The sequence below is a fragment of the Lepisosteus oculatus genome, chromosome 1 (genome assembly GCF_040954835.1).
Source record: "Lepisosteus oculatus isolate fLepOcu1 chromosome 1, fLepOcu1.hap2, whole genome shotgun sequence".
NCBI lineage: Eukaryota > Metazoa > Chordata > Actinopteri > Semionotiformes > Lepisosteidae > Lepisosteus > Lepisosteus oculatus.
In genome coordinates this window covers 75,787,500-75,807,256 of record NC_090696.1, presented here as the reverse complement: position 1 = coordinate 75,807,256, position 19,757 = coordinate 75,787,500, and the positions used below count along the sequence as shown (strand labels likewise).

Here is a 19,757-nt window from a genome sequence, read left to right as displayed (position 1 = left end):
CATGACCTCATCTTTAGCCGGTTGTACTAATCACAGGCTTCTTTATGGAGCAGGTCACTGCAAAGGCAAAGAAGCTGTTGTGACCTAGGCTCATCAAACAGCATTGACTTACAAAAATAACAACAAGAGGCTCATATTCAACATGGTTCATATTGAGAGGTGCCAGTCGAGTCCTAGATTTTCACTGGACGTCGATCTCCGGGAATGCTCCAGTCACCTAAGTATATCCAGCATCATGCTGACATTCCTGAGTGTCTCGTGTAAGGTCCACATGCCTGCCGAGAGCAGATTCGCAGTTAACAGGGCAGAAAACAAACCTGAGAGGGCACTTCATCATTGCAGTAGGTTTCCGAATTCAGATTGCACAGCAACAGCACAGAGAAAAATAATAGAGTCCAGAAAGGTCACCTCACATGCTTGATAATCTGGAATCTTCATCTGTGCTGTAGAAGTGAATGGTGGGAACTTTGCAAAGACAAAGGGCAAGGCAGTGAAAAATATATCATGTGGCAAACAAAGTTTTCTTGACAATATTTTAAAAAAGAAAATAGATTTTGTAACAATTTCTATTTAAAGAAACGGATAACAACGCTGTGAAGCCGATTGATTACACCAAGCCATACCTTTGCTATTTTTAACCAACAGCTTTTCATAAGGCTTTTCTTTTATTTGAGGAAGGGTGGGTCAGTCAAATGTATTTCACTGACTCGTTTTGAAAGTGTCTGAGATCATGTCAGGTAAGCTTATTGCACAGATTTCACCATTTTTTATTTTAACGATAAAAAAGAACATTGCAGTTTACTGAAAAACAAACAAAACAATATAAACATTAACAAGGAAACATTAACAATTTCATACTAATTGCATTACATCAGTAAATCATGTGCTGACTGCAATCAGTGCAGAGTGAAAATACTAGCCCTGCCATTGCACTGTGCATGCTACAGTACGCTCCCTGACAAAATTGTCAAAGCATTGAAAGATGTTGTACCTGTACAGTATGTGCTCCAGTTCTAGATGTGTATTGAGAGAAAAGACGTTAAGTCATTCATGAGTTACAGTGGTAGTGAACTCATTCCTTCAGATCTGTACATTATTTATTAAGGTGCCAGAGCAGCTCCTTCTGCTAGGGGTCAGCAGGGACATGTCTGAGTCTTTTTGTGATTATTTAGGGCATGCCATTTCATTGCCTATCAATAATGGAACGAATTTGTGTTTTGTTCCGGGGACTGAGGAGAAAGGTAGACTTGGAAGAAAAAGCACTGTCTCTTCTTTGTCACAAGAGTTTTTCTGGGGCTTTCATTAGTACCAGTGCACACTGTTTGTTCCCCAGCATCCCCAGTATAATTCATTAGAATCTGTTTGAGGTGTTACTCAGAGATCTGTAACTTATCATACTAAAAGCAGTCCTAAACAAATATTTGCTGCACAATTGCTGTGCGTATTCAGGAATTCTGCTGAATTCTACACAACCTATTTTGCACTACTGTATGTACAGTATATACAAAATACTTCTACACTCTACAAATGTGTCACAAACACATTTGAGATGTATACTCTGGTTATATCTACAGCGTACAGTACATGTGGTACCGTAATAGCTTTATAAAAAACAATGAATTCCGATTCATTACCGTAGAAGGAAGAACAATAATTTATTTTAGTACAATCTTTTCAGTTTAGGAAGACTAAACGAATTTTAGTGTTCAATAAACGAAATATTTTCTTTTACTTTAAGCGTGTTTCTTCCCAGCCCGTGCGTGCTGACGCAGCTCCCTACTGCCTACAAATTCATCAGCACTATGATGCGAGTATTGACCTATCGATTTCATCCACTTTCAATGAAATGAAATGGAAATCAGGTGTTGCAATAGGCTCTGATGAAAAATATGTGGTTCTCTCAGGCAAAATTAAGCTGAAAATACACAACTGTATACAAACTTGTTCCAAAATAAAACCCGTTTTCTTGACGTCCCCGGGCATTATTACTTTTTAATGCCTGAAAAAAGGGCACTGCTATTGTATATGCTGAAAGAAACCTTGTGTAGTTTTTTTTAATTTCATGTTTTATAGCATTTCACACATATTAAAAGTACCAAGCGTAAAACACCCCCCTTGATTGGTACAGCTTATCGCAAGACAGCGTCCCAGCTTGAACTGCCCGAACAGCAGCTACCAAGCTACCTTATCTGGGTAATGAATTACCCGGAATCACGTCTGTTACATTACACAAAACTAGAAGAAAATAACTAAGCCGGCACAAGGAAGTGTTTAGTGTTACAAAACGCCGGGTTTCTGCGCTATTCTCCGCGTTGACCCCCTACACGCTCAGCCAGGCCCACGGCACAAATTGAACTTGTTGGTCGTTTCCATGACTACGAACCCCCCCCCCCCCCGATTGAAGCCAATGAGCAGGTCCGCAGCGCCACTGGAGGCACCAGCCATCTTGCTTATTATGGGAGCGCGGTGTGGCAATATTCCCCCCTTTTATACTGGAATAAAATAATTTATTCACTGGAAACCAAGGGCTGAGGGGAGCACGACGGCGGATGATCGCGGGCGCTGAGCATGTTGTTACTGTGCTGCCACCCTGACTACCCGGCGGCAGCTAGCGTCTGGACCCTATACTGGCATGTAGGATGCAGAATAGTAACGTGACTCTGCGTTATCTCCTGCTCTGCCAAGCACCTTGCAAGCCGTGTTTTGTCTCCCTGTGAAGAGACGGCGTTACTGCTGCAATGCAATTTTAGCGGACCGCCGTCCACCCCGCAGGAGAGGAGCGAGTGCATCCCAAATCCGGTGGGGGGTGTGTTTCCCTGCGCCCACAGTCTCGGAGGAGCCTCTGTCGGACCGACGCCACCGGGAGAAGCAGGTGTGTGATTGTCGCCCGGGCTCCGGCGTGAGGAGTGGACTGCAGTCCCCGCTACCGCGAGTTTGCATGGACCTCACCTCACTTTGCCGCAAGTGCGCTGGGTCCCCTTGACTCCCGAAACGCAAGCAAGCCGATTTTCCTGGGATAACCCGGCGCTAGGTAAGGGACAAGGTAGCCCAGATGCGTCCTCGTCTGCCTGCGAATCCCTTTCTGGATGGTGGGATTCAACCAGATTTCACCTTTGTGGGTTAGATATCTCCCCCCCCACACCCCCGCCGTGCGCCTTCAGCTACCTTTTAAAAATAGGCTGCTGCCTTTGTTACATGCTTACTGTTATAATGGATCATCATATAAACGGATACAGTAGCCTGCCGTTTGTCAATCACCAGCCGGCGCATTATAAAGGAAAAAAAAAACATAGAGGAGGCTGAAGCCATACAGTATGTAATGTTGCAAAAACAAGAAGGCAAAATAAAGGCATTTAACGGCCCGGTGTTATTTCAAGTGAGCGGTGCTGGACATGCATTATTTATTTTTACTTATTTATTTACAAATACTCGAATAATAAGAGTTTGGGTTTCAACGCGACAGCTTTTCGCCGAGTTCCGCTTTACATTGCGCTGTAGTTATTGTCTCCGCCAGGCAAATGACTGGGACCGCAATCAAAAGCCTTCATTGTCGGGGCTGCTGTTCGCGGTGGTGTCTTCAATCGGCGCTTGGAGATCGGGGGGGTTTTGAAGTCCGATACACGTCGGGGAAACGGGAGAGTTCGGCCGTGGCATTCATGTGAAGCACTTTGATCGGAGGCTGATTAGAGGTCATTATCTCGCCATGCCCGCGTCGTTTCCAGTGGCACATTGACGGAGGGAGTTGTAATAAACCGGTTTTCATCAACCCGATTGTGTTTATACAGTCAGGTTTGAGCTGACTGTAGGTCACTTCCACAGTAATCGTCGAACACTCCGCTGTTTATGTGTATAGTGTATAGATAGATTTATGTGTATAAATAGAGACCGTGCTTATTCCCAGAGAACTATATTTTGTATCGAGCCTTGTGGATTGACAGGAAATGCTTTTAAAAACTTAATTTGCCAGAGGAAACGGAACGCGTCACCTTAAAACCATGAATCCTGATTTCATGATTAAAATTGCAAAGGATATGCTAGATGTTCATTACTGTCTGTTCAGGCATATTCAGTTGCTTTCCGGAGTTTTTTTTTTCTTTTAAGCGTTGAAATTAGGTGATCGTTTCCAAATTGTAATGCGTTTTCGGAGTTATAAAAGTAAACTAAATTTTAATAAAGGCATTTGCAGGTTGCTCCCCCCCACCACGATTTAATCTGTGTTGACACTTTTCACACCTTAACTGAAATCTTATTTGAAATTTGTATTTGTTTCTCATTTAAAAGCGACTGTAAAACAATGACGTACTGTAGATTCATCGCAGCCTTTCAGCAGTTTATATCACGTGATCGGATTGCATCGCATTATAATTTCGCACTAGCAGCTCTGTTAATGAATGCCAGAAACAGCAAATCAACTTATTTTGCCGCTACCCCCCCGAGTTGCCACACTTTAAAAGTATTAACCTTTAAGCACAGGATAGGACAGTAGCACAGGACACTGTAGTAATCATGTTGGCACGCTGCCTTAATGTAGTATCATTTAAAATTGCATTCATAGTATCGTGTCACTGGTTTTAACAGCATTGGTCTTAGATTATGGTTGCTATACAGTCTGTGCACTGATGCAAGACAAATAGCCTTTTTGCTGCTGATATTGTTGGGGGGGATTAATTGCTGAATAATTAGTTTGTTCTCGGGCATCTCTAATCAGTCACTTGAACTATATCATAGAAATTCTTAAATTCCCTTCATTTCTTAAAATCATAATGTACCAATGGGATTTTTTGCCTTACTAACTTAATTTAACATGTAAGTTATATGGTAAAGCTTATATACAGTATATAGCTTACATATCAAACAATAAAATTTATCAGTATTTTTGATGCTCACAATGTACTGTACTGATGCTCAATGTGGCACAATGGTTTGCAATGCACAAATAATTAACAATAGAAACAGGTTTTTACACAATCACTGGAACTGTAAAGACTTAAAGCAAATGTTATTTTTATGAGCCACTAAAAGTGCATTTGCTTTAGCAGTATTTACAGAAATTGCCAAGTCTCAAGTGCTGTTCTCTGAGATCTGCACAAAGCTTCTCAAATTATCCATATGTCAAAGATGCTTTGCTGTCATCGACACAATAAGCATGTCAGTGATCACAGCTTTGTGCTGTGAGCTTGTAACCAAGCCATGCTGCTATTCTGTGCGCTGTCTTCACCAGCGACGGGAGGAGCTGGTGCCGTCTTCTCCACTCCAGCTGTCCACCTGCTTTTTGTATTTCCACGCCGATGTCATATGGGTCAGGAGCCTCCGGCCCTGGCCTGAGGGCGTTTGTCCTGACGGGTGCTGTTTATATGGCAGTCTTTTGAGGCCACGTCGCGTCAGGTCCACGAGCGTCTCGGCTTTCACGTTTTCACACGCCCCCCGGAGGAAACCTTGCTCCTGGGGGCCTGCTTCTCTCGGTAAGGTAGTGTAGCAGCTGAGGCTTGCCAGACTCTGAAACAAGTTTTTAGAGACACCTTTTAGAGAGATCTCGTGCTGATGCGCATCACTGCAGCTTCGGTGAGCTTAGGGTCTGCCGAGCACTGTGGAGGATCTGCTTTGCTGTCACGATCCTTCTTGGTGATGCGTCAAGGCAGACATTTATCCCCGTGGAGCTCCACGACTTTGTGTGTGTCCCCACCCTCATCGCCTCAAACACACGTTTACCGACATCCTAAGGAAAACCAGCATTATGCTGGCAGAAAAATACCTTTTTAAACGGGACAGGAATCATTTACTTGCGAGTAAAATGACCTTTAATGATTATTTCTTTTTGTTTAGTAAAGCAGGGTTCCGATTTTTTTTTTTTACTAGTCCCATTCCAATCGCTGTGGGTTTTCAAGTGGTGGCAGGACGGGAGGCCAGTGCCAAGATGAGAATTGTGCACAAGTGTGGGTGGAACATCGGTTCATCAGAACCTCTGAAGCGCCAGCACACTTAGCATAAAAACGGTGTCACTAAAGGCAAGCACAGCTTGTATAATAACCTTAACCAAAATGTTTACAATGCGTGAGTGTGTATTTACCTCCGGCGAGTGATGTCTCATCGTCTCCAGGCTCTGGCCTCATCAGGAGCGAGTCAGATGTACTGCTCTGCACCAGGTTATTAGTCCTCGTGATGTTAACGTTGTCACGGCGGAAGAGATGGGGCTTGATTTTGCCAGGCTGATGCTACGGCTTAACTAATAAGCTAATGCTGATCACTACTGAAATTAAACTTCTGTCTTCAGCTCTTGCACTATTACTTGTGTCTTTACTTCCATCCTTTTGGCTTCTGCCACTGGCTGAAATTTTTTCATTTGATGTGGTGCTTTTAGGTCCGCTAAAATGATCGTCAAGAAATGATTTATAGCTGTTTGAATTTGTTTTGTGGAACAAAATAATAGATTAAAAACCTTGAGGTGTCAAAAAAGGTACCTTTTTGGCTGAGCTACCATATACAGTGGATTATGAGTGCACATAGGAGGCACTCTTTCGGACACACACCTTCCCTTGTTTCCTGTCCCGTTACAATGGAAACTGCATCTGAGTTCACACAGGCTGCTTTCTTCTACCACACTTCCTGGTCAACTCCTATGGCATCCTATTCCAATGAATAAGGCAAGAAAAATGCTGGGCCATATACACACACAGTGGTAAAATCCAAATCAAGGATATGTTAAGAGTGTATAATGGATCATAAAACCTATTTTATTAACTCATATTACTACTAATATGAAAGTGTATTAACTGAAAGTAGGGTAGTTTAGAATATTGTCTACAGCTTTTGTCGGGGATGTGATACAATTATGCAAGATCCTCAAAAGCATTGACAAAGGCAGTGGTTTTCCTCAGAATGAACATGTGGTTGAAGCTAGTATTCAGTGTTCCTTCAAGAAACAGCTGGATAAGATCCCTGGACCGATAAACTACTAACGACGTAGTGATACAAATGACCTTCTTTCATTTCTAAGCTTTCCTGTGTTCTTTGCTATAAAGCACTTCACCTGACCTTGGCACATCTCCATGTTTTGTAGTGTTTCACTTTGGTTGTGGCATCACCACCACTACCTTGTACAGCCCTTACAGATGATTTCCTGCTCATTAATAAAAACTGGAGTTGGTGCTTCTGTCAGCTACAGCTGACACAAACCCACTGTGTTCTGTTAGTTCTGCTGCCTAATTACTCTCTTGGATGGAGTCATGACAGGTGCAGTCATTTATGTACTTGAGTTCGACTTTGCTGACTGTAATCTGCATAAACTGGCAAATTTAATCAAAAGTGGTTCTTCCTTGGTGATAGAAGGCAATGCAAAAAGAGAAGTAATGTCTTCATGAGAAATGCTCATCTTCGTGTCTTCCGTTGTATTCCTTCCATTGGTGTCTGCCCAGGATTTTTTTGGACTTCTTGACCATGTACAGTATGTGTTTCTTGCAACGCATAATTGTCCTGTTTTATTTGGGGGATCTTTACGGAAGAATTTATACCTCCCGCCCGAAGCCTTAATGCAGTCTGCCGGATGTTCAGGGTGAATTTGTGATAAACTCAGAGAGGTGTACAGTAAGTATGCAAAGTCAGACTACACCCTGTATCAGATGCCTTACAGTCACGGGGCGTGCACACACACACACACCGCTGACAGAATCCAGTTAATCGGGTCAGCATGCAAAGAAACCAGTGCACCACGCAAAACACGCAGAATCCACACAGATCAGCAGCCTGCAATCGAACCCAGGGCCTGAGGGCCATGAGGCATCCACAGTAATTGCCTCAACCCCATGCTGCCCTTGCCTTCTCCTCATGCTGTGCATGAGGTCATTTGTCTCCAGCTTGACTAATTACTCAGATTGACCATCTTCCCAGCCCTACTGTCGCTTTGCCACATTTGATGGCAGCGTTGTTGGGGTGGAAACGGAGAAAGAGTGAGAGCAGGGTGAGACGAGCTCACATGAATTTTTGTCTGTATCTCCCTGGAAATTAAAACTGGGGAAATGTTGTGCTTTACTGGAAATATCAGTTAGCAGAATCTGGGATGAGACAAAGCGGTCTGATTAAAGCATAGAGCCTTGCCTTGTCTTAGAGGAGGTGATTAGTTATAGTCAAAAATCAGATTGCTCATTGGGCTTGAAGCCAAAAAATAATAGGGTCTGTCAGGTGTCTTTGCTTGTCCTAGACTTTCAGTGTAGGGATTTTCTAAACCTAGCATACCATCCCCTTCCAAGAAGTGGATATTAAATACTAAAATATGAACAAAAGACGACTGCTCAAGAACTGCCAATCAGATGTCATTACTTTGCTAAAAATAGTCATTGATATTGTAAAATTCAGTGCATGGATTCACAACCGAACGCTCCCAGCAATCTGCCCAAATGCTTTTTTAGATGTAGATTCGTACTGCGTAGTTTAAAGTGATCATGATTCAAGTTTTTCCCAATGAAAGTCTGTGTTTTCTTGTTTCACCAGTTTAGTGACCTAATATATTTCTTTTCAATTGAACAGACAATAACAATAAAATGTGATTATTGGCATTTAAATTAGTCATGCTGAAAATCTCATTAAGCCATTTTGACTCCTCATTTTCAATGACCAGACGCACACAGCTTTTTCTCACTACGATTGATAATATAATGGTTGGGGAACCTTTCTGCCTAAATTTCAGATTCAGTTATCTCTATGATGTATTACAGTATACTGCATATGTGCAGGTTTTATTTGATATCTGGTAGTGCATTGATCTTTTGTTCACTGTACATCTAAACTGCCAGTTACTCCTGAAGACGGGTGCATTTTTCAATTTTAACTGCCCCTAATCGATTATGAATGCATTTATTTTGGAAAATCTTAAATCTTTTCATCAATTGACCAAAAGGCACATGCTATACAGTTTGTAGAGTAACTGCTCTTTCGTTTTAGATCTCATTCTGTTAAAGTTACGGGCATGGAACAATAGCAAATATCCGGCACTGATTCACATTTTGTAATTTAATTTCTCATGCAATATAGAGATATCGACATTTCAAAATTCTTCATGTATTGCTTGCAAAGAGCAGGTCAAATTAATTAGAATGCTGTAAGACTTCTCCTTTGTGTCAGTAAAGAGCTTGAAATAGCAGAATTCAGGAAAACGTAGTCTTTCTTATCCATGTGCTGTGTCAGCTTTTTTACTAATAATGCTAAGACTTTTCCTTTTAAAGTTAAGAAGGCCTTTTCATTGTAAAAGCTGGAAACCTGTCCCATTCCATTTTATGGAGTGGCATGTATTTTCTGATGTGCTGTGTTTTCAACATGGGGACATTTAGCACTTTTTTTGCTCCTTCCAGGCAAGACCTAAAAAATTACTAGATTTACTCTGGCTTTTCCCTTTCCAATTATACAACTGACTGTCATTGCTGTGTTAGCAGTTCAGGGATTTCATTGCTGTGCTAGCAGTTCAGGGTTGTGAAAAAAAATCATCAACCATTTTTATTTATAGTTCCTCTGAAAGGTTTGAGGAGCACGGACCTAAAAATTTTCCTGGTCATCTATATTGCATGTACTGTAGGATTTTTGTTAATATCATAGTAATGCACGTCGGAGCCTGGTTAGAAATATTGCAGTTATGCAGTTCACTAAATCTTTAGACCAGTTATGTACTGTAACTGAGAGTTCAGGAACAAGGACCTGAAGACACCTCTGTGATACAGGTTTGAAAACCCTGCACTGAAGGGACACTCCGACCCCCCCATCACAAAAATAAATACAGTCGAAACTATATCGCAGAAACGCAGGGATTTAAGTTTCCTACTTTTAAATGAGAAGTGAATAGAAAATATAAAGGTATATGACTAAAACAGCACCAGCATTGACTGGTGAAGCACAGCCCTGATTTTTGAGAACCTTGCAAAGGCCCATGCTTTTAAACGGGGAGTTAAAAAGGACACAACTTGTGTTGTAATTGTATGTTGGAGGTCACGGGTCGAATGTTTGCTGAGCCTTAACTTAGCCATAAAAGCGTCACAGGGACCTGACTATTTGGCTTTGCATTCCAATGTTATAAGCCTCATCCCTGGCAATACTGTGCAGAAAATGTGAGATGGTCAGTTGTGGAATTTTATGGAATATAGTCAAGATGACCCTTAGAAGGCCATCAGTTTTCTGTCAGTCCTTAATGGCTTAGTTAGAAAAGCGAGCACAGTGCTGAATGAGGAAGCTCTTTTGAAATCTGAATCAGCAATGTCTTTTTATAGCCCAAGTCTCTGTTTGACTTAAGACTGATGAAATGTTTTTAATTTTCTTACTCAGGCTAACATCTCTAGTCAGTCTTTTGATTTATGGTTTGTGCCTCCTAAGAGTAACGCTTCAAGGAGAAGAGCACTACTGTGATCTTCAGTGCAGATTAAATCTCTTGCTGTACAGCAAAGCTGTATTCCTACAAATGTGTTGATGCTTGCATTAATACATTTGCAATTAATATTTTACAGTAGAATGCCTGCTGTCCCCAAACTTGTTTACATTTTGTGAGGCGTGATATTCATTTTGGTATAACAGTTAAGTGTCTTGTTTTTTTTCATGTCTACAATAGTAAAGTGTCTAGTACAGTATAAGCTGCTGCATACAAGTTTGAACACACTTTTTCTTACATGGGTGGGCAACTCATTAAAAAAAAACACTAATTTAGAAGTTACAGTGGATACGCAAAGTATAGCATAATATTTATTTTCAAGGTTTATTTTTTGTACTTGTATAATTACTGTAACGGGGCATGTGGTGCATTCTGCAGTCTAAAAGTTTAAGACCATGTAATATGGGCTATACCAACATAAATGTGTATAATTTTTTGGCTTATTCAAGCCTGGAAGTTATGACTAACAGGAGCTACAGTATTTGCCATTTCAAAATGCTTACTTTGTGTGACTATTACATTAGCTTGACCTGCCAGTCACACAACAAAATCACAAGACGACATGTCTGACATCTTGTCCATACTGTATAATGGTTTGACTTCCTGTAGGCCCAGTTATGCAGGTTCATTCACACAGAATTCCTTTTCATTCAAGGTTAGCTGTCCGAAATGTATCCCCTGTAACACGATCACTGCTGAAATACAAGACTGTGCTTCAGAATACCTTTGAATTTGAACAGAGAAAGGGTAAGGCTGTTCAGTCACTGTGTGAAACTCTTGGGGGGAAAAGTCGTTTGGCTAACAGTGCACAGTTAGGAATGTCTGAAAACCATTTGCAGACTCCATTGAATTTGATAATACTGTGGCTATTTGATGTTGCATTTTAAATAGAGCTACGAAAAAAATTATTTGATTACACCCGCTCTTTGCCAGTTTGCAAATAATACAGGGCAATGTGTGAATAACAGGGAATCGGAGAATGCCACCCGTTTGTCCACGGGGAAGAATGCTAAATTCTGTGGCCTGAGATGAAACGCATCTTAGTGTTGTTGTTTTTTTTATTTGCATTATAAGGCAGACATCCCCTTGGTTTCTTTTCAGGGTCTCAGTATCTTCAGTTTTGACCCCTACGTTTTTGAACACTACGCCTTAGAAGGAGGTTTTTTTTATTGTCACCTCTTCTAGCCAATGAACAAAAGTAAATTCACTTTTTAAATTAAACTATTGAAGCATGAGTGCTTGTTCTTGCCCAAAACCCGAGTGGCTTTTCACAACGAAAGAGGTAGGTTGCCGGTGGTATCTCTGTCTGAATGAGGGGGAAACAGAGTTAACTGTGAATCTGTTTTAATAGTCAAGCTATAAGAGTCTAATAGTGAAATCAACCTGCCAGCCAGGATTCTGATAGATTCAAGCCTCATCAGAACCTGACATCTGCTAACAAACAAGACACAGACGCTGGTAATGACTAAATTTTGGTAGCAATGACTAAAAGCGATCATAACCACCCACCCCCCAGGAAGAAATGCTTGAGTGAAAAAATTGAAAAGAAGTGCTTTGCATGGAAATGTTTTGAAATTACAGTTATTTCCTTGTTATTCTCCACAGTGAGCTTGACACATTGTACTTGAAAGGCATTACACCTGAATGTTAGAAAAAAACACACTTTTAGAGAGCAATAGATATACATTTACTATAAACGCAGAATATTTTAATTAGGATTGGTTATATGTTTGTACATCTATGAATGGACATTTGACCATTTGTATGAGTATTATACAGTAAATTCAGGTTTATTGAACATTAGCAGGTGGGTTACCTTCGGAATTCCAGATGATATAGTTATCAGTATGGTATTAGTTGTCGTTCTGTGATTTATGGCAGGGGCACACCCTGTATTGTCTGTGTAGATGTCAGTTGATTAAACCACATTTACCTCGTTGCAATCCAGGATTACTTGGTCTTTGTGAATGTGTCCTCTAATGATTGTTTAGGGGGTTATCGTCAGTGTTGGTCTTATGGCGAAGATAAAGTTGCATTGAGAATTCAATGTCCCTTTTCCCATCGCTCATCACTGTAATGGATGTGCAGTGGGTCACGTTCCAGCAGCTGGGCTAATGTGACAAACCTTGCAGAGTCTTTTAAGAACTGCAGCGACATTTTACGTCTGAAAGCTGAACAGTTTGGTTTTGCTTATTTAAACGCAAAGAGATCGGCTTAGCATAAAAAAGCAGTCACTTGAAATGTGCCACACCACTGAAGCAGGTGCAAAGCCCCTTCTGACACCTTTGAAGCACAGGCCTGTACACACTTGTGTCCTGGAGTTGGACAGGGACACAAGGAGCTTAATAACTTGTCAGGCTGGAGTAACAAAGAGGGGAGAGAAGTCACGTCTGTGAATTGAGTGTGAGAAAGAGATCAAGTCTATTTTTGTTTTGTGTAGGATTGTGCTGTTGTTCGTTGTATATTGGCATCTACTTTTATCCAAGGTTAAATGCTGTTATCTGATGTAGTGCCGTTTAAAGGAACCTTGCAAAATCAAAGCTCACTGTGAACAATGTACAGTATTACCGCAATACTGAATAGAGTGGTGTAGCAAATTGCAGGAATCTGCCTGCATCTCTACACTGAGAAATATAGCTAAACAGATGCTCACAGGTAAAGTACTGTACCTCATGATTCTTTCCCTCATTAAGTGTCTAATTGCAGGACAAAATGTCCAGAGAGCAAACATACAGCAGGGGAAGAAGGGGAAAGGATGTTTTATTGAACATTTTTACGGTTATGTTGAACAATGGTTTTTTTTGGTTGAGCAAACCTAAAGTTTTATTGTTTCTGATTTCCAGGGGGTTATTTGACCTCCATAATGAGGTTGCATCTCTTACTTTAGTTAAACCATGTGCTTTAAAAGCATATCCACATACTGGGAGGTTTCCAAATTTCCAATTGCTCTTTTGCTATTAAGTACCGTGTATGGACTCCAAATCTGTATTCAGGAAGGAGGATGACTGTTTGATGTCTGAAATCTGCCTATGTGTTTCCGCAACACATTCATTATTTACATCCCCTTTTTGATCAGATTCTGCTGTAGAGTAAAGATACTTGAACTGTTTGTTTTTTTTGTACCATTGTATATTACAAAAGAAGCTCCTTTTATAGAAAATCTGCAGCAGTATTTCCTTTTAGCACTGTCCACTCGTGCTCCCTTTCTCCTATAGCAGTTCAATTATAGGTCCTCACTAGGCCATTTACTATGTTTACAGAGCAAATATAGTTCATAGCATATAAAACCAAGTATTGCTGAGGTTTCTTTTCCCTGGGATGCAGATAGGTGCTGTACTACTAGGAGTGTTTATTGTGTAGACTTCCTTTTAATTGTAGCTATTTATAATTTAGCGCAAGGAGGTTAATGAGATTGCATTCCTAGCTTATAACGTATTGGCTGTTGAAACCGAGTCAGTAAGATGATGTGGAACAGCTCTGCCTTCTGCCATGAAGTCCACAAGGAAACTATCTGGATGTACAGTGGTGGAATGTGCCCTCAAATTAAAGGTCCTCTAATTAAAAGGGGGAATGAGGCTGAGGTGAAATGAGAAGTTTGGTGACTAAACAGATTTATCAGTTTGGGCGAATATTAGTCACTGGCCTCCTACTCATTTTGTGGTCCTGGTTTGTACCCTACTCTTCTAGGACAGGCTCTGAGTAAGTGCACCCCTTGCTAGGAATTAATGGTTTTCTGATGATAGATGGATGTTTTTCATACTGAAAATGTCTTAGACCTTCACAAATGGACACCTCTGTGAAGTAATGGCTTTTCAGACAGCTTTTATTTGTCAACAAAAGACATGAGGAAGGCTGCAAGCAAGAACAGTCCACTCGGTCTGTCTACCCTATTAGTTATCAGGTGATCCGACAATCTCATTCAGTGGTTTTTTGAAGTCAGAATATCAGCTCCAAGAACATGGCTGGGTCGCTTGTTCCACACTCCTGTGCCTCCCGTTCTCAGTTTTAAACAGACTTCCACACTGTTCGTTTTTGATACTGAAGAACTCCAATGATGGACTGTCAGTGTCTTTGGGGATCTGGAAAACGTGAATCAGGTCTTCAGTTCAGTTTATTTCTTTAAGCCTGTTGGTGTAGGACATACTTCCCTGGGCTCAAAGGAATCTTGCCCCTCTTCTCTGGACTGGCTCCGGGCACCAATATCCTTTTTTGCGAGTGTGTTTACAGGCAGGTGGTGCCATTGGTGAAGGACACATCTCTGAAGGAGTGCTGAAACTCTGCTCCAGAAGTGCGTTGACAGTAACACGTAATGAGGTAGTGACCATCTTCATGGACAGTATTCTTAATGAGGCCTTACTAGAGCTTTGTCTTTCTCAGACCTTTGATCTAGTGTAACCTTTCGGAATATTTGTGGTGGAATAAAGCAGTAATATTAAATCTCACCTTTCAGGTGCCCGGCTGTTGCCAGCGTTCTCATGCGTTTTATACAGTGTGGCCAGAGCTGACACTTGAAAAATGAATGGCAGTATGCATTTCAGATCTTCCTGAAGTCTTTTTGTCTCATGTTAGACAAACCGTTGTCCTGGTTGCCATCTCTTCTGGGGATCATTGTTCTTCATGATGCTTGGCTATTGCCCATCAATGCCTTGTGTGCAGCAGCAGCAGCTCTGTGCAGTAATTTGCCCTTTGGTTATGGACGTTCGGATTTCCGTCTTGCTCTTTGGATTCTTTAGTGGTGGTCTCAAAGCTCAAGATAAACTTCGGAACATTGGATAAGGGAAAGTGTATCCCCCAAGTATAGATGACCTCCCCGTCCTGCCTTCAACACTATCTCAATACTGTCCACAATGTGATTTTACTTACAATACATCAGACGTGGGTAAGCTGAAGAGGTCACCTATGTTGTCAGAAGCACATGCCCTGTCTCATAGTCCCACATTGCCGCTCACTGCTGAAGGCGAGCCTGGGCTTGACCTTGCAGCATTGTCATACCGACTGCAGTGGTTCCTGCAGAGCTTTTGGAAGCTCTGGCAGATCTGCCCTTTTGCAGGATCCTGGCATAGAACCCGAGTCATAAATAATGCATAGCCGAGATCTATTGTTTCTCTTGCACATCTTCCCTTTCAGAGTAGCAGGGAAGCTCTTGGCTGTGCCTTGATAATAATGATGGCATGTTTTGTTTGTCGTCGCAGATCCTACACATCCATTTTGCTGTGGAAAACCTTTACACTTCAGCTGTACTTTTACTCTGGTTGGTGAGAGTTGTGAAAGAAGATTAGTTTTATTTCCACTTTGCTGTAAGACCTGGAAGTTTAATAGAAGAAAATGCCTTTGCATTGAAATACAAATTGGCAATTGAGAACCTGACTGCGCAAAGGAAGCATGTCATTCCCACTGGTCAACCACTTACAGTGCAAAAGTAAAACAGCTGAGCAACAGTATTTAAAAACTTGTCCTTGGTTCACCAGTGAAGGCATTGTTTTTCAAAATCATTTGGCTTAGATTTAAACAGCACAAAATGTTTTATATTGTGGTCTGTACAGAAAATAACATTTGTTGAAGGGGCATATTTTGGCCATTATGAAAGTCCTGAGTAAAAGCTATTTCCACAAAGTGTAAAGATGTCTTTTGAGTCAACTCAGTGTTTCAGCTGTTGCGTCTTCTTCAGGTGTTTTCTTGTTCCACTGCAGCCAACGCATACTGTTAGAGTCCCCATTGGATTATGCAGGTTGGAAGAGGGTCAGAACACACCATATTGGAGCAGGGAGGTGGGACCAAAATGAAGGGAGGTCCCAGGCTTTTGTGGGAGCTGGCTCAAGCTTATAAATAGCAGTGGAACCAGCTATTTTCTGCGTCTAGTCTGGGGGGAATTAGTGATTTTTAATCTCGTTAGCAGAACAAGCCTGAGGGAAGCCAAGACTGCACTCCACACCTCTTTGTCGTGACAAAGAAAATTGTTTTATTTGTTACAGGGTTTTGTACGTGGACAAAAATCAGATCCTACAGGCACTATTGAAAGATTTTTTTTTTTAGAGTAGTGCAAAATAATATAAGTCTTCCTTCATCCTATAAAGATGGTCAAGGTATCTTGATTTACCTTTGTCAATTCCAATTCCTCGCTCCATTTTTAATTATAGTAGAAAACTCACTGAACTCTTTCTTTCCAATGTTAATCTGTGATTATCTTGGTCCTATTTTAACTCAAGCTGAGCATTTATTTTTAAGTGCTGTTTTTTAGGAAATAGGCCAGAATACTCTAAAATATCTCTAGTTGTGTTATTTATTAATTGATTAGTGATCATATTGATTTAAACTTACAAGTAAAATAGAAGACATAGAGCAAGCCCTATATGTTTGTGTAGGAAAAATCATCATCATCATCATCATCATCATCATCCAGTTCGGGGTGCAGGTGGCCTGTCCTGGGAAACATTGGGCTCAAGGCAGGATATACTGTACCTGGAGAGGATGAAACAACACAGAGCCCATCAGAATGCTGAAAGTGGCAGCTGTCGCACATAAAATGACTACAAAAAAACTCCATGCGCAAATTGCAGCCGACACAAAGATTTGTTTGGTGTGGGTTGCGGAGCTGGATATAGAAGCCTAGTATTTATATACCACTGGTGTGAAAAAACTACAAGTAAAAATGTTGTTCCTTCTCATTTGATTGTGGTTTAGCAGATATAAACACAAATGGAGATTTGTTTGAGTTCTCAGCTCAGACTACATTTTCAGTCATTCACAAATTGAAGTCCTGGTTTTGGGATAATGGATCTGGAATTGCAATATTATAACCCTGTATGTCACTGAAGATTACAGATGATCATTGTGTTATTGACTATTATGCACTGCTTATATATGTGAGCACTGCATTATTTAGCTTAAAAAAAAATCTGTGGCAGGCTTCATGCAGTACAGGGCTAATTGCAAACACCGACACCTACTGTATAGTGTTTCTCTGCATTAAAGTTTGATTGAAAAAGCAACATGGCAGAAAAACATCAAGTGGAGAGTTAGCAAAGTATGACAATAAAGAAAATCACGCTGTGTCCATGGTCTGTCCGCAGACCTTGTGTATAGTGAAGGACCTGCTGAACTGCTTCAGTCAAGGGGGTGGGTCTCTAGGATAAAGTGATGGCCTGACGGGGTGTGCACACCGCTGTAGATGCACCCTCAGACCAGTCAGTCTGACAGCTTTCACCAAGGGCAATCTCGGGCTCCAGATCAGCTGCTTCTGGTTAGGGGACGTTTGGTATCAGTCTGGTGTTCACGGCTTTTGAGTGGATCTGTGAGATGCAGAAACTTTCCTGTCCTACAATTCACTGCGGAGGGCTTTGGAGTCTGTGGTCACTAATAAGAATATATATATATATGTAGGGCATATACTGTACTTGCTCTATAACTGAGTTTAACTGTCAGTTTAAAAGTCATTTATAAAGCAAACTTCTTTTTTTCTTCCAGGGAGACATAAACAACATATGTTGAACAAGAAAGGGTCAAGCGGTCAGCTGTGAAGCACAATACTTTCATCGGTTTGAAAGACACTCAAAGCACACATCCAGAACCCTTTCTTTTCTTGTTTCTGTTGGTGATTTTTCAAATCTGTATACGTTGACTTAAAACCGCCACACTGTGCTTTTTAAAACTTTTGCTTCACGGGTTTCAGCTGCAGAACTTTGTTTTCAGACCTTTTTGGCATACATCGAAATGCTGCGATTCAGTAGTTGAAGCATGTATTGTGTGTATGTGTGTATATATATAGCTTTCCTGCATTCTTCAGAGTTTTGGTGTACTAAGTGAATTGGTTCGGGATTCAGCCCACTGGTGGTTTGGTGATTGCGTTGCTGGTTAAGCCCTGATTAAAAAATTATGCTGACTTGGCTTTGTTTTCTCCTCAGTTGCATTCTGTAGATGACAGATAGTATGATCTGGGCTAGTTTTATTTTGGATTTCTCTGGGAAGCCACCCAAAGCATGCAATAATTAATGACCACATGTGATCAAAAGCCAAATGTAAGACTGAAATTGAAATGGCTGTCTCACAGCCCTCCGGACAGCCAGGGATAAAGACACTTCATGGTGCTTCCAGTGGGTGTTGTCCACCTGGAGCAAGCCGAGCCTTAACTCCCGACCCGTGAGTGTGTGCCTGCAAGGAGTACCGAATTCACGGGACCGCCTGGCCCCGATAATTAACGATCCGAAGTGAGCAGTCACTTCATTTATCTTTGCACGGCCGCAGTCCGACAGGATTACTTTCTTGACTTGCTCTAAGCGGTGTCCGTCTCGCTGAGGGACGAGCGCTGCCAACAGCATGAAGCTGTAGCAGGTAAAAATAGAACCCATGCCAACCACCTGAAACATCACGTACAACTTTAAAACCCCTTTTGTCAAGAAATCCCGCTAGAGCTTCGGCAGTGCCGTCTAAAAAGAGGGCTGTCCTTTTACGGGGGAAGCTTTGGGGTGCGCGTGCTACAGTACCTTTCAGGCTGCGCAGTCTGCCAAGGCAGAGGTGAAATCAGAACTTGTTCATAAAGCGCTGCCAGAGTTATCTTTGATGGTTTCCCGTGGCGTTAATCTCACAAGATGCATGCCTAGTCTTCGCATAGCTGAATTGCTCCCATACTTCACACAAAGTTGGTCCTGTGTATGTGTTGTCACTTTTCCCCAGAGCGCTGGAGTAACTTTCCAGCCCTGGATATATGGGTCTGCCTCTGAAAATAGCGCAAACCACACAGACTACAACTCCAGCAGGAACTGCGATTCTCATGCTCTCTCTTTTGCCTGCAGTCACCAGGAGCGGGCTTGAGTCTAAACCCAGAAAGAACAGCCAGATCCTTTGAGCAGAAGGGAAGAAGCTTCATGTGGATCTTGACTGATGTCCAACCCTCCAAATAAGTAGCTGAACAGTTTGGTAAGATTTATTTCTTTGTGTTCTTTTGTTAGGCAAGTTCCATTACGTTTTTGCAAGATACGTTTGAACACAACTAAGTGTTCTTGCATTTATCTGATTTGTGTCTTGATCTGATCTGATCTGATCTGATCAGTGGCTGGTTGACTGCTGTCAGAGGGTGTTTTTCTGTGTACTGTAGTTGACAGTTTCCCTAGTGCATCGTGTAGTTTTATGCACAAATGAACATTTTATAAATTGCATGTAAAATAATTATAAAAATATAAATCAATTACTGTAGTATGAAAAGCAGATAAGTGGTAGCAGGATGCTTTGTCTACTATGCCGTGATACTGAACAGTATTTTGTGATTGCATACTATTAGACCATATGGATGCATATCCGAGATCCAGAAGTCATTTTACTTATTAGTGTCTTGTGAAATTATCCTTCAGTAAACAAATAC

General features: G+C 41.4%; 1 protein-coding gene across 16 annotated transcripts in view; it reads left to right on the top strand.

Annotated features, from left to right (window-relative positions):
* The first annotated feature begins 2,414 nt into the window (after window positions 1-2,414).
* LOC102693209 (sorbin and SH3 domain-containing protein 2) overlaps window positions 2,415-19,757 on the top strand; it is an 85,249-nt gene continuing 67,906 nt past the window's right edge. For 5 of the 16 annotated variants that reach the window (XM_069193295.1, XM_069193290.1, XM_069193281.1 and 2 more), the window contains exons 1-2: window positions 2,418-3,031; window positions 19,192-19,315. The gene's annotated coding sequence lies outside the window, so the exon portion shown is untranslated. Of the gene's footprint in view, window positions 3,032-19,191; window positions 19,316-19,757 lie in introns of all 16 variants that reach the window. The other 11 variants (XM_069193271.1, XM_069193275.1, XM_069193277.1 and 8 more) reach the window with 6 other exon arrangements.